Raw genomic sequence first — 25,022 nt, forward strand, 5'->3', positions numbered from 1 at the left:
CTGTTAAGGTTCTTCGCCTACTTCGAGCACCGCCGCCGCACTCCTAACCTAGCCGCCGCCGCTGCCGTCAGACCTTCGCCGCCGCTCTTCTTTGGCCTTCGCCGCCGCTACCTTCGTAGACGCCGCTGCCGCCCATCCACCCCCTTCGTCTTCGTCCAGGCACCAGCCCATCGTCAGCGTCGCCGTCATCTACCCCGACCACTTCGTCTACTCCGACCACCGTTGGTGACATCGGCCCCGAGCCGATGGACGCCACAATCGTTGTCGAGTTCTTCTCTGCTGGCCCCTCCGACTTCTCCGACATGGCGTACAGCTCGTGCAGGTCCCTCGTCTACGCATGCACGGTGATGGCAACACCGATGCATGCCTTCATCCACAACGTGTCCCCGGGCCTGGCAAGCCTGGTCGGCGCTTCGTCAACTTCTTTTTCATCCGTCTACGCATGCCTGGTGGTGGCAACACCGGTGCGTGCCTTCGTCTACGATGTGTCCCTGGGCTTGGCAAATGCACCGCCACGCATCGTCAACAACATCTTCTTCATGGCGCACCACTACTTCGACACCAATGCACCCATGCTAACTCGGCGCCTCCTTGCGCCCGCGGCTCCATGGCGACTTCCTCGACACCGGCTACCCCGATTCGACATCGACCACGGCATTCTTCGCACGGCTACCTCGACCACGGCTACACCACCCTCCGCTCTCGGCTACCTCGACAAACGGCACAAAGGGCTACCGCCTGCTTGAGCAACCTCGTCGGTTTTCACTCCAGCCACGACCCCGCGATGCGTCGACCGTTACGACTGTGGGGGGGTGTCCGTCGACTTGCCTTCGGATTCTTCTCAAGTCTCACCGTCTGCGTCGCTACCATTGTGACTGCGGGGGGATGTTGAGTATCGTGATTAGTTAGGAAACATAAGATAGACTAGGAATTATTCTTGTTTGTCTTGTAGTCCAAGTTGATCATGTACTCCTATATATATGCCCACGAGGCTCAAGCAATACATAGACTATTCCACCAAATCTCTCTCTCCCTTCTAACAGGTGGGGAGCCGACTCGTCTTCAGGAGGAGGGGGAGGAGGGGGGCAACGTCTACCAGCATGGTGCTACACGGCTCCCGTCCCTGTCGGCGACCCGCGAGCAGAGGTGGTTGATTTTACCTGATGGGGAGAGGTAAGTGCATTTAATCTTTTTGTACCTTCTGCATTCACGTTTCTTCAAATAACTAATGCATTGGTCTTGACATGCTGCTGGGGTTGGGACCACCATGAAAGTGTCCGCCGGCCCAACTCCGTCCTTGGAGTTCTCATTCGGCAAAACTTTCCGGGGTTTGTCACGTTGCTTGGTGAGGGTCGGCTTCCAGAGGTTGGATTGAGTTGGGAGCACTACTTGGCTGCCCCGGCCCGCCGGGTGAGATTATCGACGGTGTCTTGTGCAAGACGAGGGCAGACATGGTGATCAAAAAGTTCTGGGTAATTTCTCCTTTACACAATTAAAAATCTTCAACTAGCTAGTTATTAATCTTATATTTACTAATTGGAGGCACCATCCGAGTTTCCACGTTAATCCTCCAGTCTAAGCCTTAATTACCGTTGGATTAAGAGATGAAAAGACGAGATTGCTTCTCTAACCGTAACGTTACAAAAAAAATCAATCTCCTCCCAACAACTTTCAAAAAGAAAAAGAAAAAAAAATCAATCTCTATCTCTTCCCGATCCTCCCTGTTTCGATCTCCACCTCACGCAAAAAGGAAAAACAAATCAATCTCTTTCTCTCCCCGACCCACTCCTGTTCAATCTCCACATCATGCAAAAAAATAACAATCTCTACCTCTCCCGACCCTCCCCTATTTCAATATCCACATCACAGAAAAAAATCAATATCTCCCCTACCCTCTCCCCTTCCTGAATCTCCATATCATGCCGCCGTCATCCTCTCGGCTCCCATCAAATTTGGATCCAGGTCCAGGCTCGAGTTGCTGCTGTTGCGGGCAGCGCATCCTCCCCCGTATCTTCTCTCTACCACGCTCTAACGGGCGATGCACGGCCCTGCCCAGAACGTCATGGACCGGTGGCCTTCTCTGTGTGAGGGCCTGCTCTCGACGTACCTGGGGCTGAAACATCTCTCCATCGCCTTCTCCTTTTCTTTGCTGCCCATGGGTGTTTCCAGCCTGCTAGACCCCAAGGCCCAAAACACCATACATGATGGACGATGTTGCATCAATTATGTACTGCAGGGTCTGCTTTGCAGGTATCTTCCATGCTGCACCTTCTCTTTTTGTTGTTGGTTGCACACGACTGTTCAGTATGAACACTGTCATCATGTTTTTGCTGATCCATTCACTTTTGCATAGGATGGGACCTAAAGGCTAACATGAGGTAAATCAAGACTGATGTTGACTTTGTAGTGCCTATATTTATAAATAAAATTTCTACTGTGTTTGTAACTCGACAGTTTTGCTCTAATTTTTGGTTCTCAGTTAGCTCTTTAATTTGTAATATCATCAATGTGGATTTTAGTTTTCGCAGCAGGACGGTAAGTGTGCATCATGTTTTTTGCTAACATGATATGTTTATGTTTCTCTTCTTTCCTCTTCAGTGCTAAGAATTTTTATTCTACTAAATGATGCATGTATGTTCAGTCTCTTATTTTCAGTGTCAACCATAACATGCCATTGTTTCTATTGTGCAAAGTACTGGCATCATGGAAGCTGTGGCCATGGTTAAAAGCATGGTACTTTTCCCTTAATGTCTAATTTAGGTATTCTTAAGGTGCTCTAATATTTCTTGGTGTTTAGTTAATGCCGCTCCATTGTTGTGATATTCTTTATACAGTATGAGAAGGAAATGGCAGAAGAATTCTTGACATTGAATTTTGTACTCTATACAATTTGGCATTTGGGATTATTATTGAAAGCAATTATGTTTCAAAAAGAATATTATGATTAATTTTGTCACATTCTGTTAGCAGTACTTACTAATTGGTATTATAAGGTCTATCTCGATTTCTCAACATTAGTTTAGTGTGTTCAATATCATGTGTTTGTTCTTAGATAGCAATTTTTTCCTTTTTAGCATATGATGTGCTCCATAGTTGAAATTTCACTCCATGGACGTGAAAACAGAAGCTGCAGTTAGTAAGACACGTGTATCAATATATAACTAACTGCTGGAACTTCTGCATCTAGATTTAGAAGTATTTTATAGTGTACTTTATGCCAAAAGTATGAGTGGCCTGCTTCCATCGATCTACCTATAACCGTTCGATGAAAAGATGTGCTTTTGTAGCTCCCCAGACGCGCATGCTTCTTCTCCCGGATCTTCCACCGATGCCCTCAAAATAGAAAAAAGGAAAAGAAAACATTCTCGATGATGAGCTTCGATCAGTAAGGGGAACTCACCACGTTCACCATCACAAGGAGTAGCAGCTGCACATGTTCCTCCTGAGACCTCTCCATGTCATACGAATTATGCATCTCCACGGCACCAACTTCCCATGTTTGTTTCTACAACACTGCCTGGGCTCATGCACTCTGCACTGATGGTCGGATTGCAGACGGAAAATACCCAAGTAAGTGCTCACACTTTAGAGTCGTCAGATCAAAGCATAAGAGGAATTTGACATAAAGCAGCCATAAGCTATTCCCTCAATCTACCCTTATCCCTTTTAGGTACTCTACTCCTTCCCAAGAAATTTCAATTTTGTATGAGCTACTGAGTATAATGCTTTGTATAAGATCGATTCACCTATGCCTCATACAATCGCGATTTTTCCAAACCTCTCTACTAGAATTAGTTATTTTTCTGTTTAGTTAATAGGAGTTCTTGGTTAACAAGTTTTTAGATAGCAATTTTTCAACAACGTGGATGTCAGATTTTGATTCATTATTATGGTTGTAGGTTCTGAAGCATTCAAACAATTCAAAAAGTGTTGCTTCAATAGTGCATAGCGTGATATATGTACTCATGTAATTATCTCTAATATCCTTTCCTAAACGTTGATGTTACATCCACACTTCATAAAGATAGATATTCTGTGGGTGCATAGCGTACTGCAATAAATTTGGATGGACTAACTCGAGTTCTTCCATGAAGTTGTTTTACTACAAATCTTCAGTATAGAACTGTACAACAAAGACAGTACATAACACTATGTACTTGTAATTTCAATATTCCTGAAACATGTACAGTTCACAACATGGTTCGAGTCGATTAATCGCATTTGTACAAGTTTATTTGTATCGTGTAGACACTCAGATGGTGGCAGCATGGACGCGGATTTTTAGAGCTTGGGTTTCTGGACACCCCTTATCCTTACCCTTCAATATTGCTTTGAGATCCGTGCTAGACAACTAACTTTGTACATCTGATTTTCTCTTTTTTGTTTCTTCAAATTAAAACAACATATGAACTTCAAACTTTGCAAAACACCAAGACGTTCTAACTAGAATGTGAGAAAAAACTTTCAGATTTTTTGGTCAAACATAAATATACGAAATTAGATTTTTTGTATTAAAAAATGTACTTTTTAGTATTTATATTGCACAAAAAATTCTGAAAGTGTTTTTCCACATTCTATTAAGAATGTTTTGTTGAGCTGCCAAGTTTGAAGTTCATATGTTGTTTTATATGGGAGAAACAAAAAAGATAAATATACTCGCATGAATCGCGATGCAAAAATGAGTGGCTAGATAAGGGGGTGTCCCAAAGCCTATGCTCTACAGAATATTTTCCGTGGCAGCATGCTGGGTCGAGCCATCAGCATGAACGACCGAGACGGCGCACATGCACACAGACGCTAGATTGATATTTTGAGCTGTTTATGCGGTGGCAGTTCTGTCGATACTTCATATGTTTGCATCTCACAGGTTTTGATCCTCTTGCCGAAGCTGCACCTAGCCTTCACGTTGCATTGGTGTGAATGCATGCCTCCTTTTAGTGTGTCAAATTGCAGTAGTGATTTGCTTTTGGGGGGAAATTAGTACATGTTCACTGATTCATCTTTGACCTCATGCAAACAAAAATGTCAAATCTTTTCAATACTGTAGGAAATAGTTTCAGAGTAACAATGGTCATAATAAATATATGCCAATTTGATGATTTGATTAAGAAGTAGTGCTACTCGAGATATTCACTGGTGTGTTTCCAGAATCATGTATGCTACATCTACTTCCTTTTGTCTTCTGGTTTACAAAATTTGTTTATACACTATTATGGAGCCTATGCACTGTAATCGAGTCTAAAAATAGTACCATGGGGAGAAGCACGCAAGACCTAATATATTGCCTTTCGTGAAAATTAGATCACGGATAAGTACATGATTCATCAGGTTCAGGATGAGGTTACCTTAAATCCCATGTATTATCCCACAAAATAAATAAATAAATAAATACCATGCATTTTCTCCACACCGATTATTACCTACTCAAGGTCATTCTCCGTACATCTGTTAGGCTGAGCTCAAGTAGGACTAAAATTTTCAGTTCCTTTTGCTTCATAAGGGCTGACAATTGTTGTTCCTAAAAGGCAAATCTCAGGCTATTGGTTTCGTTTATTTGCGGAAGTAAAACGTTATAATTTTTTTGCTCTTACGCAAAAAGAACTGTTAATTTGAAAAAAAATGAATTTGGATGCACATCAATAATTCTTTAGACCAAACCTCTTTTTTTTCAAAATACACTAATTCTACATACATTTATATCTCCTCCAAATTTAAGAGCCAGAATATTTACTTCTATGAGGTACAATTGGATTAGATTTTTGTAGGTTAACACAAACTTACTGTCCAGCTATGAAATCTGAGTGTTCAACGATATTGTATGAACCAAACTTTCTGATATTATTCAAAATAAAGCGATAACTTCTCTTAGATGTTGTCCTTACCATTTTGATTGCATCCTTCTTAATTTAATTAGGTTCATGTCGTATGAGCCAAACTATGAAACTTTCAGTACATACAAATATATATAAGGTTATTTCATACCACACAATTACATTGATTGTGTGATACTGTGCATGCGTACGATTAGTTAGTAGTAATCCTTCGGTTGGATCAAATATTAATATCATCTTTTTCTGTATTATCATGTCATGGGTAAATATATAAATATGTTCCTCATTCTATTTCAGTATATACAAATGTGGAAATCACTAGCCCGTGTTGATACACGGGTTGACGACTAGTTGTACTAATCAATATTGTCTCATTTGATTGCAGACATTCTACGGGTGTGAGGAGGGATACGAGGAGGCGGCGGCAGATGTTATCCACAAGGAGTGCAAGCTCCTACTTCAGAACTGACGGCATGAGGCTCGGGTGTAGTCTGTTCGAGACTACTACGCCGACCGTGGTATCAAGAAGTCCAAGCAGGATTGCCGCGATATTTTCTTGAGTAAGGAGCAGTACATGAAGGTAATTCTTAAGGCCTTGTACTTAATTCCTTTATTTAGTAATTCATAGCCGTAGCGCTGAAGTTTCTGTTTTCTAACTTAGGCCCCTCAGAGATGGTGTGCGGATCGGATGGATTGTTGGGAGGTGTTGGTCAATGGGTGGTGCTCAAAAGAATGGCTGGCCACCCACAACGAGGCCAAGGACAAACGTGCCCAAATGGAAGGTGTGCCACACCACCAAGGCAGCTCCAACTTATTTCATTACGGGCGGAACTGGGTATGTGGTTTGCTTCATGATTCATGCAATTCATTCATCATTCTAGCTTTAGCCCTTTAATTACTAATTGACTTTGTTTCTCTCTTTCAGGCACGCTACAATAAGGCGGATAAGGTGCCAGAGGTGTACGACCTGTATGCCATGGCCCACACTGGCTCTTACAAGAAAGTCAAGGCATTCTCTGCGTCTGACCTCGATGATCCAAAGAACTTCACCAACATCTCCGCCCACGAAAAGCTCATGCAATATAGAGATCAGGGGAAGGCGAGGAAAGGGGAGGACTTTAACCCAAGCCAGGGTCCCATTGATACAGAGTTGCTGATGATATCTGGTGGCGGGAGGTCCCATGGCTCCATAGCCATGGGATATGGACTTATCCGTTGTCCTAGCACTCTCCCGGAGATCAAGGCGCGCCAGTCGAGCTCCACTCCTGAGATAAGGCCTCATGAACGGCCAGTCCAACTCGCCATCAAGGTTAGTTATACGTACTCAGCTATCTTTCTCCATTATATTTTGTGCGCTTCCATCAATGATTACAAATGGTCATGTGAGTGGTGTTGCAGGCTTCTATACAGAGTGAGAGAGATAGAACGGAAAAACTTCTGGCGGAGGCGGCGGAGAGGCAGCGGGAGTTGGAGGAGAGGACGACAAAAATGTTGGAGGAGGAGAGGGCACGGAATGACATGCAAGAAAGGGCCATGTATGAGCTCCTTGTGGTAAGTTTCTTATGCAGATTACTTGCTAGTCTTAACATTTGAGTCTCATTACTAACTAGTATGACTCTGTTGTGAAAACCAAATGTGCAGTCTGTGTGTGAGAAGTCCGGTCAGACCGCTCCGCTGATGCCAGTGATTGCTCCTGGGAGCACGGTGAGTTTAATTTGAATGGACATTACTTGCTAGTCTTAACATTTGAGTGTCGTAATGCTAACAAGACATTGGAAATGATCTTTGGTGCAGCTTAACTCTAGAAACGCATCACATGATCCTTCTCCAGCTACCGGCACGAGCCAGCCCGCTCCTACACCTCCCTGATTGCGGTAAGTTTCTCTAGACTTAGACTTGGCTTTATTTCCTCCAATATGCTTACCATAATGACCTAGAGTTAGCTTCCTTTCCTTCAAAATGACTTAATAAGCTTACTTATGTCAAAATTGCATAATTAACTTAGTTAGCTCATAAACGATCCATTTTACCTAAGTTAGCTCTAATATGACTCATTTTACCTTAGTTAGCTTACAAGTGATCCAATTTATCCAAGTTAGCTCTGAAATGACCCATTTTAGTAGATTAGCTCATAAATGATCCATTTTATCTAGGTTAGCTTTAAAATGACCCATTTCACCTAGGTTAGCTCCAAAATGACCCATCTGACCTAGGTTAGCTCCAAAATGACCCATTTCACCTAGGTTAGCTCCAAAACGATCAATTTCACCTAAGTTAGCTAAAAGCGATCCATTTCACCTAAACTAGCTCTTAAATGATCCATTTCACCTAAGTTAGGTCATAAACGACCCATTTCAACTAAGTTAGCTCATAAAAGGTCATAAATGTTCCATTTCACCTAAGTTAGCTCAAAAACGATCCATTTCACCTTACTTAGGTCAAAAACGATGCCCTTCACCTTAGTTAGCTCATAAATGACCCATTTCAACTAAGTTAGCTCATAAATGATCCATTTCACCAAAGTTAGCTCATGAACAACCCATTTCAACTTAGTTAGCTCATATATGATCCATTTCACCTAAGTTAGCTCATAAATGACATATACTTCTTGTTCTAGTCTTCTTCTTGTTCTATTCACCTATTTCTAACTTTCTTATTTACCATTTTGCAGATTTCACTCACTTCATGGAAGCTAGCTTGCTATGATGGAGTGCTTGCTTTTTCTTTGCTAAAACTTTGCATTGTATCTAGCTTGCTATGATAGAACTTGCTATGTTGATGAAACTTTGCTATGTAATATGTATATGGAACAATGTGTATGGATGGAACTTGATGGAACTTGCTATGTAATATGTATATGGAATTATGTGCTAGATATGTGAATGTTTGCTGTTAAATATATCTATATATGTCATATATATTTGCTGTGAAAATTGTTGGATCAGGCTCTTTGCCGTCTGCCACTAACGACAAAGGGATCTTTGCCATCAGCAGCGGACGGCAAAGAGGCCACGTGGCAGGCAACTGTGCTTCCTGGGAGGCTGACCAATTTGGTCAGTTTGCCTACAGTGGCTGACGGCGAAGGCTTTGCCGTCCGCAGCGGACGGTAAAGGCCTGCCGTAACCACCTAACAGAGTAACAGTGCATTTATTGTCGTCCATCTTCTTTGCCGTCCGCTGCTGATGGCAAAGGACCCTTTGCCGTCAGCTGCCCGAAGCAGACGGCAACGTAGCTCTTAGCCGTCCCCTACTTTGCCGTCACCTTTTGCCGTCCGCGGCTGACGGCAAAGGTCTTTGCCGTCTGCCATCCATGCCTTTGCCGTTCGCCGTGGCAGATGGCAAAGTAGCAGATTCCTGTAGTGGTTCACCAATGTTTATTTGCTAATTAATAGCATTCCATGCAATGAACTAGCCATTGCAAGTCATTAAAAGCATGCACACCTCTCATCTCTTATTGGTTGATACGTATGTCAAGAAACAAGAAACAAGGTAGAAGTTAATGCACCGCGCCTAAGTGTTTTGGGACTATTTGGTTTTCGTAAGATGACTTACACACCTAGACAGAGGGAGTAGTATAGACCTGTAAACCAGAAAGGAGTATTTGCCATTCTAGAGATTTCAACAAGTGACTAGACTTCGGCTAAAAAAACAAGTGACTGGACTACACCGTGTGCAGTACCCCCTCCCTTCCGGTTTATAGGGCTCAAATCTCAAATCTCATGAACCAAGGCATTTTGCGTTTGGAGGAATGTATCTCGTACTTTACAAAACTACCCTAATTAAACTCATGCTTTAATTATGTAGTTCTCTCGTTTTCCTCTCCGCCTTGGTCGCGGTGCACAATATTGAGAGAGTGCTTGGATACGTTTTAGTCTCATGACTAAAAGTAGTGGGACTAAAACTTGTTAGCCTCATCCATGCTTGGATCAAAATACTAAAGAGACTAAAATCAAGTTAATAACATTTCAAAGCATCCGGGCCCGCGTGGCATACACCAAATCACAGCGAGGTCCTACAGTCGAGACTCACCTGTCACCCCGGTGTGGCCGTCATGACCCGTCATATCACAAAACCCACACCTTTACCAGCAGTGGTAAGGTGGCCTCCAAGTTGGACTGGACGAAGCAACCATCATTTCATTGGAACGCTCGTTCAAGCCCTTTCTTCACTTTCTTGAAGAAAACCTCACTCCAGGCTACTCACTTCTGCCATTTTTCTTCTCTACTGAAGAAGGAAAGGTGGGCGAGTCAGTTATGCTGCTATATTTTCATTCCAATAATCTTCTTTTTGGGAAGCATCGACCGATTCTCACATCCTATTCTTTTCCTGTTTTCATTGCGATTGTGGTTTCATTTCAATTGCTTTTGTTTGTAAGTTCATTGACGGATCCTGGAGCACTGGGCAAAGAGTTGTCGACGGACAACACACTGGAGACAGCAATCTCCAGGAAGCGAGCACCGACCAACGAGTTGACCATGTTGGTGGGCCAACCCATGGAGACGAAGAACTCCGAGAAACAAGCACTGGCCAAAGAGTTGAGGACTTTGGCGGACGAACTCCTCATAGAAAGTTGGAAGAACAGCAAGGGCCCCACCGTGCCTACCCCAGGAGCTCTGATTGCCACCTATGTGAGGCTCAAGACCGAGTTTGAGGAGATAGTCGCTGTTGAGAAGCAGTATTCCCCTAGCAAGGTGATGGCCCCCATCGAGGACGAGGAGATGGCCCCCGGAGGGATGAGATCCCCCGCTGAGCTGCACAAGGTAAAAAATAATGGCTTATTACCATAGTTGTGGTTTTTGATTATTTGCAATGTGCTTGCTTTTTGATTATTTGCAATGTGCTTGCTAATATGTTAGTGTTGTGTAGGTGCCGGTGGTTGTCCTTGATGATTCCGATGTCGTGGCCCGTCCTGTTGGCATCGCACAGGAGATCGATTCCGATGCCGCTGTCCATCCTGTGGACATCGCCCCAGAGATCAATTCCGATGTCGCGGTCAGCCCTGTGGACATCGCCCCAGAAGTTGATTCCCATGCCGCTGTCTGTGCTGTGGTCATTGCTCGAGAGATCGATGACAAGAAATAGTTGGTCGCGCTAATCCTTCAGGGTAGTTTGCATTGCCCTGTGTTTAATTACCAGAACGATGCGTGTTATCAAACCATCGATCTTAGGGCTAGTGCACTGTCTTGTGTGGGCGGATCTTGCTACTTTTGTTTGATAGTGAATCATGCGATGAATCATGCGAACCCTCTCCGCGTTATGCAAACAGATGTATCCTCACCAGCTTTTGATGTAATATATGGCATGCTTAGATGTAAGTTTGAACTATTTATCATATCAGCAGGGCTTGTTTGATGATTCTTGGTGTTAGTAGGCTAGCTACTGTGCGAGCTATAGTACTTGCAAAACACTCACCGAAGAGAAACGTTGGGGCTGATGAGCTCGTGGTACGCTTATACTTATCCCTCTTTGATCGACCAATAGCCCTAGCTCCCAAAATTGTAGGCTTAGCGATCGATCAGACAATAGTAGACATACATTCAGGTCTCATTTGGTTCATAGGGTAGGAAAATCGTAGCAAAATTACGGAGAACGTGCAACACAAAATCATAGCAGTGTAGAGACGTACTCCCTCCGTTCCAAAATAGATGACCTAGGCGGCCTAGTTTGGCCTAGTGGGTTTTAGTGATATGACGTGGTATAGTGTCGTCCAGTCTTCGTGTGTGGTAGCAGTATTGCGGGTACAGTAAGTTTTCTTGAAGAAGCAGAATTCAACGAAGTCATGATGGTTCCTTCGTCCGAACAACTTACGGTGGAAAAGGTTGGGCCTGCGAAACGACCGGGGTAGACCAGGATAATTTTGTGCATGGCAGGTGGACCAGGATGGTCGACGTCCCACATGTCGGCGGATGAAAGTATTCTTTCCGATATAGAGGACGAGCAACGAGTATTCATTGTTTATTTTTTATGAAAGCTATTGTCTCCACTGTTACTCCTTGACTTTGTCAATGCCTCTCTCTCCTCCACATAAGCGGGGACTACTTGCTATGCATGCAGCTGGCGTCTTGAGGGGCCAGGGCGGTGAGAGCGTGCTCCGGAAGCGGTCCGGACTCCAGCACGGCCCACCTCACATTATCACCATATATTTCTTGGAGTCCATGCGCGGCGGGCGGGCGATCTCTTCTCCCTCCCCTGTTTCTCTCTTCTCAGCCGACGCCCGCCGAGCGAGTAGATTTCGGCTATCGACGGTTTATTCAATTACGGTCCCACATGTCAGTGAAATTACAAGACAACGCGTGTCCCCTTTGGTGAGCGGCGTGCGAGCCGGACTGTCGGGGTTGCGACGCGTATGAGTCGTAAGTGTGTCGCCTTTTCCTTTAGAACTAGCGAAGTGTAACATTTTCGCGCGATCGATCGGTAGAAATCCAGAACAAAATGACGAGGGCGGTGCTTTCCCGCTCGTTAGGCGGGCTAGTTCAAGTGATATGACGTGCTACAGTGCCGTCCACTTGCTCCATTTTTATGTAAGCAAGAGTTTACACTCGTACGCGGGAGGAGTGCGAAATGCCGCGGATCTTATTTTGATCGAGGGATAACTGTTCCCTGCCAAATGATGGAGGATTGTTAGCGATTATAGCATGATAGTTAGGGCATCTCCAGCGCTGGCCCACAAATTTACACCGGCATCTGTCCGAGGACATTGATGGATGTGATCCGATGCTTCCCGCATACCTTTTGACAACTATATGAACTAACCGAACGAAATTCATGCAAACAAAGAAAATTTCAAATTAGCCGGATGAAATTAACCGAATGAAATTCATTACATTTCGAAACCTTTTCCTACAAACTGGACGAAATTCATTACATATTTCGCACAAACCGTACTAAACCTACTATAAACCTAATCTAAACAATCGCCGCCGCCCGACCACCAAGTCCGACCATGAACCCGAGAAAGCCGGCCATTGCCTTTGCCTCCTCCTCATCTGCCTCGATAACCACCTCCTCCAGCCGGAGCACAAGGTTATGAAGATTTCCGCCTCCACGTCGCCGTCAAGCGGCTAATCGGCCGCCGATGTTTATCCCACCAAGCTTGGCGTCGACTGAGTGGAGTAGCGGGGGCCTTCCCGGGACCAGAGCGGCGGTGACCTACCGTGTACTACTCTTCCTCGCTGCCGGCTATGCCCGCGCACGCGCGCCGGCTTCATGGTCGTGGCGGCGGAGGGCGGACAGGGGGGTGCCGGCGATCTCCTTCGTTTGCTCCTGCGACAGTACGTCGAAGAGAGCTTTGGAGCGTGCCCGGAGCGGAGCCGCCGATGTCCCTCGTCTGCTCTTGCGACAGTACGTCCAAGAGAGCTTCGGAGTGCCACGAGGCCATGGTTGAAGTGGTGCCGACAGAAGGAAGGGACCAGAGGAGAATAAGTGTGGGTCTTTGGCTATGGCTGGGAGCTGGGGTTCAAGTTAATATAGCAGGCGAATGGCAATGAGCCGCGGCAGACGGATGGACAACTGGCGCCGGAGTAGGTTCATCAGGCGTGAATGCGGACGCTGCTTCAGTGACTTAACTGCAGATGCGTTTTGGTGTCTGACATGTGGGCCCAACGGGAGTCTGGCCCGCATGTCAGTGACACACCAATTGCACCTGCAGTTAAGTCCAGTGAATGTGGCATTGACATTCTGGAGAGACGGTGACCGTTTCACGCGCATGCGGACTGTTTGACTAGTCAACCATACAAATACGGAGCTATACGCTGAGCCAGCGACCGTATAATCACCATATCTCGTATACAATGATCAAAGTGAGCTATCAAGACAAGTTCGGTGACCGCCAATGCATTTTACTCGGTAATAAATGACCAGGATTGAAGGGGAATCCTAATTTGCTTCGTCTTCTGTCCTTGAGCTCTTGACAAACCAATGCACTATACGGTTGTCCGGCCACTCCACCCCAGAGCTCTCACCAAGCGTCGTTCATGCCACCGCGCCGCACACTAACCGGTAAGGCAGCGATGGCATCCCGCCGCGCCGAGTTCCTCGCCGCCCACGAACGCACACAAAATGGTAGGGAAGTGATGGCATCCCACTGTGCCGAGTTCATCGCCGCTCGCGACCTCACAACTATGTGGGAGGAATTTGAAGATGCCAAGGCCGAATGGGCGGTAGAGCAAGAGGCGGCCAAAGCCGCATAGAGGGAGCGGAAAATTCAGAAAGCACTCAAGAAAAGAGAGGCCCGCCGCCACAAGAAAGAAAAGGACGCACGCGCTGCTGCGCAGAGGTCGGCAGAGATCCAAGCACGGTGGGGTGTCGCCGACAAAGCCGAGAAGGAGAACGACGGTGTCTGGCCAGCATGTGAGAAGTAGTAGTACTAGTAGTTAGTGTGTGTGTCTGTGTCTGAGTACGAGTATGTACCAGTACTACTAGTTACTACTGTAGTTTTTAGAGCAAATTACCAGTACATTAGCCTAGACTAAGTGGAAAAATTCCTATCCTATGCATCAAATGGCATCTCTTTCTCTATAGGAATTGACATGCATGTCATCTCACTTCCTATGATTTTCGTATTCCTATCCTATGAACGCAAGGAGGCCTCTGTTGGAGTAAATACTGTACCTAGTAGTACTGCTGGTACAGTAGTTTTCTTCAAGAAGCGGAATTCAACGAAGTCATGATGGTTCCTTCGTCCGAGCAACTTCAAAGTGGGAAGTGGGCCTTTTATTTGACGGCTCATTATTCATTGTTATTGCGGAGCGACGACCTGGGTGACTCTCCCTTGGAGTTCTGCATGCATGGCAAGTGGACCAGGATGGTCGACGTCCCACATGTTGGTGAACAGAAGTATTCTTTCCGATATCGAGGAGCAAGGAAACCACATGGTATAGTATCACTGCTGATTGGTTCGCAAAAAAATAGTATCACTGCCGATTTATAATTATTATTTATTTCTGATGAATGCTAGCATTTCAACTCTTACGACGAATGGTGCCAAACACGGCACATGCTGGATGTCCCACACGTCAGCGAAAGGAGTGGTACATGAACAGCGTGGTAGAGCCCAGCGTAAAAAAACATCGTGGTAGAGCGTCTCCACTTCTTCCACTTCTGGGTCGGAGACCACACGTAGTAGTACTTAGCTATATGAACGATACAAAGTGCGACCTGGAGAGAAAGACACGTCTAGTTGGAAGGTCTCGGGGCATACACGTAAACAAATATAAAAGTTAATATGTGCCTCCAACTAATATAGTAGTAGTAGAGTACTTAGACACGTACTCCATAACATCACCGTGCATTGCACGTACAACATTTAGTGGTAGTACGTAGTAAGAGACAAATGCCGCCCAAGAGTTCCCTTCTCGACCTACTTTTGGGTGTTTGGTAGAGTGTATGGAGGGTGCATGAGTCCACACTAGTTTAGCACAAATACACTAGAAGCATGCATGAAGAGAGCATGCATGAAGAGGGGTGTTGAGTTGAGCATGCATGAACAGGGAACAACTATGCTGAGATGAAAACGCAACCAAACACACCATGTATGCCACGCATGTTCATACCATTTGTGCCTTTCTACTTCACTTACTGCGCTACATTACTCAGGTTCGTACGTCCACTCCTGGGTACATGTCCGCCTTGTAGTTCCAGTGCCACGTGTTCTTCATATAGATGGAACGATCGTTGCATAACACGTGCGCCTTGATGCTAGATGTCTCGCGTGTTGGCAAAAGGATGAACAAAGCTCACGTAAAAAAAATAGAGTGGAAGAACATAGATTCCGGACGACCGAGAAGGATCAAGGAACCTCGTGGTGGAGCATCTGCACTCATAATATTTAATATTATTCAGCGATATAAAATTAACCAATCATCTCCACAGTGGACTGGAAGAGTACGAAACATGGCAGCCCAGTGTAGTTACATCATACTAGTACATGGCTAACCCACTCTATCACCATATTTCTTGGCTTCCGTGCGACACCTATCTCTAGTAATCCAGCAGCCTGTATCGCTTCTCCCTCCTCGTCTCTATCAAAGTGCGGCGGGCTGGCATTTCTGCCGTCTATTGAGGTCGGTTAACTATCATATGTTAGGGACATGCCAAGAGCATTCTAAAAAAAATTCCTTTCACGTTCCGTTTTGAAAAAGAAAAAAAATCCTTTCACGTACGAATTTACCTATATGCTTTGAGCAACTTGCATGTCCTATACTGCTCCTGTTTGATACTCTAACTTAGCTAGAGGTTAGACTAACTCATGACTAACCCTGAACTAACTGTAGCCAAAGAGGTGTTTGGGTGAAAGGGTTAGATTGACAATAAATGCACTTCATGGAGAGAGAAAAGTGATTTTTCAGTGGTCCCAATGAGAACTATCTCCAGTTAGCACCTCTTGGGTGGGATTGTTTTTTTGGTGGGTTCGGTGCAACTTGCTCCAATTTAAACCCTCATGCTTCGATACTTTAGGGATATTTGAGCCCCAACTATCTCAAACTAACTCTAACCCATGGATCCAAACAGGGTCTATGGCCAGTCTCAACGCGGAGCAGTCGCGTGCACCGCGCTCTCTCAGCCATCGCGCCACTTCAAAGCCGGCGCCAGTGAGAGGTCGCCTCCGCTCTGGCCGGGCATTAATGCGGCACTGAAGCTCCAGGCGACGCTGACCGTTTCACGCGGGAAGCACGCGCTGGCAAGGGAGTATAGGTTTTGAACCATTTCAGGTGTAGTAGTAATGGTAGTTTGCAAAACTACTCAATTATTGCACTCAGTTTCCTAAGAAATTGTGGTAAAAAACATTACTCCACAGCCCGCTTCCCTTCTCCTTCCTGCTCGTGATTTACGTGGCCATGTTAACGTGGTTGTGGCAAAAAAATGTCACTTCCTGCTCGTGATTTGCGTTATATAATTACAAGCAAGATTCTCGTGCATTGCACGGAACATCAATATGCATTTTTTTTACAAAACACCTGTTGTGATTGACCCATGCAGGAGTAATCCCATGTGTAAAAACTAATGATATCCTAAGAATTTTATCGGAAAACTGGTATCTCGAGAATGTCATCGAAATAATGAAAGATGAGAGATAAGGCGAGGAGGAGTGGAGCGTGGTGGTGAGTAGTGGTCGGAATGGGCGGAGGCATGGAGATGGACTGCGCTGGCAGGCGGCAGCAGCCACCATGCATGCTAGATTGTTCCAGAGACTTATTCCTTTTTAATTGCTAAGCAATGAGGTTGCGGGAGATAATGATGTGGAGAGAGGTGCGGGTATCTTTTGTAAAATTATCATAGTTTGCTTCCTATCCGTCAGATATAGATCATACGGTCTGTATTACAAGATGGCAGGCACACCATCATCGGCAACTCATTTTTGGGTATACGGATGATAAATTTGCTGACTACTAAAGTAAAGTGGAATCTGTCCATGTTATGCAAGTAAATAAAGGTGATTGTTTATCATACGGGTAAGGTTGGATGAAGGGGGTAGGAATAAATGCTCCGCCTAGAGCATGTGTGTGTGAGATGGAGTCTTAATGTGTGCGGTGTGTGTGTGTGTGTATGTGTGTGTGTGTGTGAGAGAGAGAGAGAGAGGAGAGAGGGAGAGAGATGGAGTCTTAGTTTGTGTGTGTGTGTGAGAGAGAGAGAGATGGAGTCTAAGTGTGTGGGGGGGTGCATGTGTGTGTGTGTGTTTGTGTGTTTGTGTGTGTGTGAGAGAGATGGAGTTTTAGTGTGTGGGGGGGTGCGTGTGTGTGTGTGTGTGTGCATGTGTGAGTGTGTGTGTGTCCCGGGGTCCTCTGTGGCGGATGTAATTTAAGTGTGCATGGCTTCATCATAGAGAGGTGATGTGTATGGCAGAGGCCACCAACGATGGGGTGCGAGAGAGAAAATGCCCGTAGGAGGGAAGAGAAGGTGCATGCGCGTGAGAGGAGTCGACATCGAGAGAACATGCTTGTTCGAGAGACACCACGGAATACTACTATATATCGATGGTGCATGTAGGCGGGAATTAAACAAAGGGATGGTCTTATTGGTTTCGGGGATATAGGGGAAGAGTGAGAGCGCGGAGCGGGGGGGGGGGGTAGCTAGAAGGAGATTGTTAAGTGTGAGTGTGTGTTTTGCCCATTCAGGCGGAAGTTATGTGCAAAAAAGAGGAGAATGATTCGATGTGGCGTTAGGATTGAGGGTAATTAACTACGCATGGAGACATAGAGACCTTGAACGTGCATGTGTGAGAGGTATACATGTATACGTGGGATGTGTGTGTGTGTGCGCGCGCATGATCGAGATAAAAGAAAGAAGAAATAAGTCCTAAGATTAACGACATGGGAGAGACGGATCGGTATGACAATATGCATGGATGTGAGAATGCAGGGAAGAAGGCCCGACAATTGAGCATGTGTTTTTGTCTTTAAGAGATAGTGGCGTGGGCTGGAGCATGCATCTATGGCGAGGAGAGGGGGTGAGGCGCAACGATTGTGCAAAAGAGATCAACCTATAACTGCATATGTATGGATAGACATATATAGTGTGGGTGATAGGAAGCAAGACTCCGTGCGAGAAAGAAATGTTGACGGAGAAACTACAGATAGATACAGAGATGGAGATGCTAGGTAGAGAGACATCCGTTAGTTTGGGTGTCGAAGATGACTATCGGGTGGTTCAAAGTGTGAAGTTATATATGTGTCTGAGCGGGCACTTGACTGCATGCATGTAGAGAGAAACATATGTAGTGTGCGTGATAGGAATCAAGAGTGAGGGCGAGAAAGAAGGTTGATGGAGAAACAGATAAATAGAAAGATAAAGATGCTAGCTAGTGTGCGCTAGAGATAGGAGTCGAGTGGATCAGAAGGCTGTGTTATGTGTGTGGGTGCGAGAGAGATAGAGAGAGGGTGCATGTGAGTCACGTACAAACAAATATCAGAGAGAAATGATATCCAGAGAGACGGAGTTTTTTGTCTGCGAGAGAGAAAGATATTTCACAACGAGAGTGATAGCTAGAGAGACATATGAGGGAACGCAAGATATCTCTAGGGAGAGAGGGTGTGTTTGAGCGACATACAAGAGAACAATGGAGAAATATGAGACCCTGGGAGACAGAGTTTGTGTTTGTGTGTGAGAAAGAGATATTGAAGAGGAAGAGTTGTAGGTTCTCATATCTAAGGAGCAAAAGACATCTCTGTATGAGGGGTGTGCGAGTGGCACACATGGGAATAGTTGAGAGAAATGAGACCCCGGAGACAAAGTTTTGTGTTTGTGTGAGAGAAAGAGATTTCACATGGAGAATCATAGCCAGAGACACATAGCAGGGAGCGAGATGTACTTAGAGAGAGATAAAGTGATGAAGGTCGATGGAGAGAGTACCATCAGTGTGTTACGAAGATAAAAGATCATTGTCGACATACAGGTAGCACGAGAGATGCCTGAGAGACGATGAACGCGTATAGCTCAAGAGAGATAGTCCTATATAAGCATGAGTGATAGCTATATGAGACAAATATCTGGATTAAAGGGGATTCAAATATTTAAACTGGAGATCACGACATCGATAATATCATAACGCAAATTGGTGTATCAAACATGCATATTCATTTGAATTTGGGCACATGTGTAATGTTATATAATTTATCAATATTGGTGATCCATAGATTCTTCAATTACAAACAATGCATGGTTTATATGCAATTAATGTCTAAATGGGATTACACTATATGTTGCGTGTGTGAAACACATTATACAAGTTTGAGAAGTTAAAAAAAAACCCGCATGAAGCACACATTAATTGGAGAAAGTTAGCGAGGAATGCATACATTGGATTTCAACATAAAGTGGTTTCAAATATTAGAAAATCCAAATTGATGGATACAACCTTATGAATCTGAGATCATGCCATTTGTAAATCATATTTTTGTATAAATGGTGTTGTGCTTTTGAAAGTATATATGTAAAAAAAATGATGTATATAGAATGTAATTCCAATTGTAAGAAAATAGTAGAATACAAACGAGATTCGAATTGAGTTGGCACGGTAAACATGCACTGTGCAAAATTTGAACGAAGCCGGCAAAGTCGCAGTAACCGCCCGAAACCAAAATCTGCGAGATGGAAATCACTACTGCCTATCCCTGCCGTGCAAAGCCTATCTGCTGGAGTTCAATAGGTTTCGATAGGGGTAGGTTTGTAATTTCACCCAAACGTGACGTAACCGCCTCTCACCCGGATTCATACACGGTGGGCACCAAAACACAGTGTGCCCTCGGCCGAAATTGACTCCCTCCCCGATTCATATTCATACACGGTGGGCACCAAAAGCAAACTCTCGTCGGCAAATATTTGGTGTATGCGAGATTACCGTCCTATCCGCAACCGACTAATGTTGTTGTGATGTAGTAGAAATTTGAAACGGGGGCTAAGTTTGTAAATTTCCTCGCATTTGAGACAAGCGCGCCCTGAATACATGTTTGCCCCCTTCCTCTCTACCTCCCTTTTCCCCATTCGTACTCCATGGGCTCCAAAACACCCTCTCCACCCCACCCTCCCCCATCCGCCACCGTCCGCCACCCCATCCACCGCCGTCCTCCTCCACCATGCCGGAGCTGATACCCCGATGCTGTCGTCGATTACAAGAGATCAACCTCTCTCATCCACGCCTTCGGACTGGGATCCTTGCATCCCGTCCTCTCTCTTCATCCCCGCCGTCGTCCACCTTGCCGGCGCCGCTCCTACGACCGTCTCATCCACCGCGCCCCGCCGCCACCGCCTACCCTCCTAGATCTGCTTCCACGCCACCGACAGCCATCACTACCGCAGCACCGTCAAATTCTCACCAGATGCGTACATGGCGCCGCACCAGAGACGATACTCTTTTGTATCTGCTCAACTTATTTATCCCAGCAAGAAAATAGATCGCCACTGATTTACTCTGATTTCTTGTCTTGGTTGCGAAGTTGCCTTTGTCCGGTTGGCACTTTCAGATCCGCCATGGCACGCTCAACACTGTACTCCCAATGCTTATGGTTTTCCCCTTTTATATTCCACACTAGTTAAATCACAGTAGACTAAATTTCAAAGTTGGGTCAATCGATTTTTCAGAGCTCTCCGGAGTTCGCCGGTGTGGTCCAAGGGGCTCGGGTGGTTGTGGGGCGTCGCCGAACGAAGAAAACTCAACGTGGGTGGGGGGTGGGGTGGCAGAGCAACACATGCGGTGGGGGCCGGTGGTCCGGCCGGCGGCCCGTGCGGTGTTCTGTATGGGAAGAATCAGAGACGAGGAAGAAGAAGGGTTAGGAGACGTAGGATCTTCATCCAACCGCCTGAATTGGTCGAGAGACAGCTGGGAGTTGCATTCTTAATGCACTCCGGTTCATCATGTGTGGGCACTGCACAACCAACATTTTATTATCCAAAATCTGCTTGCTCTTCTTTACCATGTTCAATAATGCTGGCCTGTACGTGATCGATAGGCTTTCAATTACTAGCGGCAATACAACACCGTATTTTCAAGCCAGTACCACTTTCCCGATTTATATATCGTGGTTATGGTGTACCCCTGTTATGTACACTATGATCTGCCTAGTTGCTGTGTGCTCTTGTTATCATGGTTTGGCAATAAACTATCTATACAGTATATTATGAACCTATCATCTGCTAGCTATCCTTACTTATGGAGCCTATTTTTTTGTGTACTTGTGCCAGATTATATAAATGCACGCACGATATTACAGCACACATGAGCATATTAAAATGTCATCAGAATCCGGTGATAGCACATAAGTGTTTACAGGGGTGCCCCTATATTAAAATGTCATCTGCATTACAAAGATAATCTCACAACTATTTATGTTTTCATGGTTCTCAGATATTATACGCAATTACAGTGAATATCAGAATCCGCGCATCAGAAGAATATTGTGGAACACTGCAATGACTTACAAAATTGGCACCAAGGCATTGAGTGCCATTCTGGAAGCAATGAAACTCGTACGCTCCCCACCTGTTGATTCTTGTTCAGAATATCATTCTAATGACTACTCTAACCTCGAGGAGTCAAAGGCAGATGCCCTGTCCTGTTCACCCATCAAGGTGCCTGTTCTAATTTCGCAAGGTTTTATTGATTGCATGTATCTTGCATATGTTCTCTTGCATTTATTCTACTTTGTTGCACCACCATTTGCTTAGTTTACTCATCATATAACTCGAGATGCTATGCCCATCCTTTATCAATACATATTCCATCTGTCGTCATACCATGTTTTTCCACTCAAATGTTGTTCTTGTGCATCAGACATCAAAAAGGAAGAGGGTGATTGCCGAACCTAAAGGAGCACCAGCAAAGTCCTTGAAAAACGTGGTGGTGCCGGAGAAATCAGACAGTGTCCCACTTATATTGGCTGTACAACCAGTGACACAAAACATAGGACCGACTCCAGCAGACTGTACCCATACTTCACTGGCCACACCACTAGCCCCACCACACAAGACCTGCACTCCAACAAAAGGTATACCGATTTCATTTGCCATAGCACCAGCCGTACCATAGAAAAATCCCACTCCAGCAAAAACTACAGCAAGTCCACCGGCCGAAGACCTATCCCAACAGCAGAGACGGCCAATTCCTGCAGATTGGAACCCCATTCCATTTATTCCCAGTTTAAAAGACAATGCTTTCAATGTTGTTAGCGACTACGTGCATATATTCCCATCATGGGAAGATTATAGTGAAGACAAACACCATTTTCACATCTTCCTGTCCAACTTACGTGTAAGTGCTATTATTCATGGTTATTATTTTCCTGTTTTCTGCTGATCGAACACATCAATGATTTACATTACATTGTTGTAACTAGGTGAGGGTCAATCTAGATAGTCATGACGAGCAAAGCTTGCTTGTGCTTTTCAAGGAAGCACTGCAGCAGTATCTGTGTTACCTGAGGAAATCACACTTTCATGGCAAGTCTATAAAAGAATTTTCGGTGAAGTCTCCTGTGCTAAATTTAGAAGACATTGAATGGAAAAACCTTGTTATGCACTGGTCTTGTTCCCAGGATGAGGTACTGTCTATGAAATCACATGAAAATTTGAACTTCTACTTTTCCGCATGTGCCTTACGGATCTTTTTTGCAGGAAATCAGATCGAAGAAGAATTCCGGTTTGAAAAGAACGGCATGATATCTCAAATATGCTACCCGCTGCTTTGCTCTTGTTAGTACCTGTTGTCCTGTATCACTGTACTTGCATACATACCTGGTTCATTATGTGACAGCAGTATGCATGATAGCTTGCTTATCAATTGTTCGCTCCAAATTATCTGATCTGTATGAATGGTTACATTAGTGTAGAATATATCCAATGCCAATGAATTTCTTTAGCTCTGCATTGTTCTTGTAAGTACATGTTGTCCTTTATCAGTGTACTTACATTGACAGGTAGTTGTTCATGTACCATCACTCTGCAGCTTATTTTCCTTTGCCCTCCATTTTCTACACATCAGATCTATATTTACTCTTACCATAAGGTTGGTACTGAAGAAGTTTAGTTGTGCATTGCTCTTGGCTGTGCCTTTTGCCTATATCGCTGCACATACATTTATAGCTACTTGGTTATGTAGCATCACTCTTCATCTTATGGTAAATATTCTCCATTTTTTCGTATATTATCACATCTATATTTACTCTTAACAAAATGTAGAATAAAGGCCATGCTTATGAAGAACATTTTGTGCTAAACTTCTTGAATTGCCCCCCCCCCAATCAGCATGGACAAGGGCTTTATAGAGCTTGTCTTCACCAGTAATGTAAGTTTGTCCTTCTCAAGCCTTCAAACATTGTTGTGTATATTTGGTTAGGCATGACTACAACAGCTGTTTATTTTTGGTGTTTGCATCAAATTGCATGTTTAAAGTTTATTATGTAGTTCATAAACAAAAGTTTGTCGTTCTCAATTTAAGTTTTCAGTTGTACAACCAAGTTTCCTTCTTCATACCATGTAAATTAAACTATACAGAGCAAGTGATCTTCTTTTGCACTGCATGTATGCTTCTGTTCTTCATCCGTAATCCAGTGGTGTGGTGAACCTACCCACTACAGCACAATGTCATATTCTGCAATGTCTTAACTATGAACAATGTCATATCATTCTTCTATTATTTAAACTGCCTCTTTATTTGCCAATCTGAAATGGGATAAATTGACAGCACACTAACCATTGATACTTATGAGTTCTTGATCTGTAATCCAGTGGTGTCGTGAAGCTGCCAACTCCTTCACAATGTCAATTCCTGCCATGTCTTGACCTGAACAATACCATATTGTGTTAATGCAATTTTAAACTGTGTCACTTTATTCGTCGGTAAGAAATGTGATGAATTGTCAGCACTGATACTTTTATGTGCAAAACCTGTCATCTGTCTGCTTGTTTATTTTTCAGAGTGAGGAAGATATAAGTGTTGAACAAGCGCAGTCTCATCATCTTGCTCAGCTGCTTGCGCTGCAGCTCCCCAGCAGGGCTAACTTTTCTTGAACTCTATTGAAGTGCTGTCGGTTTTGTATATTATTTTGTCGGCATGTTTATTTTGTCGGCCCACTGTATGTAATCTGCTGTCTGCTTGTGCTTTATTATCATAGTGGCGAACTTTGAAGCCCAGTGGATATAATATGATGTAATTTCTTTATTGTATAGTCTAGGTTTTTTCTTATTCACGATGCTGCAGTTATTTTACTGTACATATATCCTATCTTCGCAGTAAACCGGCCAAACTGTAAAATTACGGTACATAATCGGGTCGTCATGCAATCATGATTTATGATCCGCATCATGGGCCCCGTCAAACTGGCCCACTAGTAGATTCAGGCCTTTAATAGGCTGAGTAACCTCCGACACTCTTTTCACAAGAAAATTCAATGGGCTTTTAGGAGGCTGAGAAGTAGGTTGGGCCTGAAACGTGCTGAATAGCTCACGGGCAGGCGGCAGCCCAAAATCGACCCCGGCCCATGATTGTGCGAATCAATTCACGGGCTTTTAACATGCCAAAGTTGTCTCGGTCCTGCGAGCGGGCCGGATGCAAACCAGGCCGTAGTTAGGCCCAACTATATGATGGGCTTTTAACAGGACGAAATTAATATAGGGCCGAAATGTTAAATGGGCCCTTAACAGGCCGAAACTAATATCAGGCCGAATTACTAAATGGGCCTTTAGCAAGTGGGCCCAAAAGCAT

General features: G+C 44.6%; 1 long non-coding RNA gene across 1 annotated transcript; it reads left to right on the plus strand.

Annotated features, from left to right (window-relative positions):
- Positions 1–3,150: 3,150 nt before the first annotated feature.
- Positions 3,151–6,601, plus strand: LOC123065251 (uncharacterized). The gene is made up of 3 exons (XR_006430943.1): positions 3,151–3,570; positions 6,217–6,411; positions 6,493–6,601. It is a non-coding gene; the product is annotated as an uncharacterized lncRNA (long non-coding RNA).
- The last annotated feature ends 18,421 nt before the right edge of the window (positions 6,602–25,022 follow it).

The sequence above is a fragment of the Triticum aestivum genome, chromosome 3B, assembly GCF_018294505.1.
Source record: "Triticum aestivum cultivar Chinese Spring chromosome 3B, IWGSC CS RefSeq v2.1, whole genome shotgun sequence".
In the NCBI taxonomy this organism is placed as follows: domain Eukaryota; kingdom Viridiplantae; phylum Streptophyta; class Magnoliopsida; order Poales; family Poaceae; genus Triticum; species Triticum aestivum.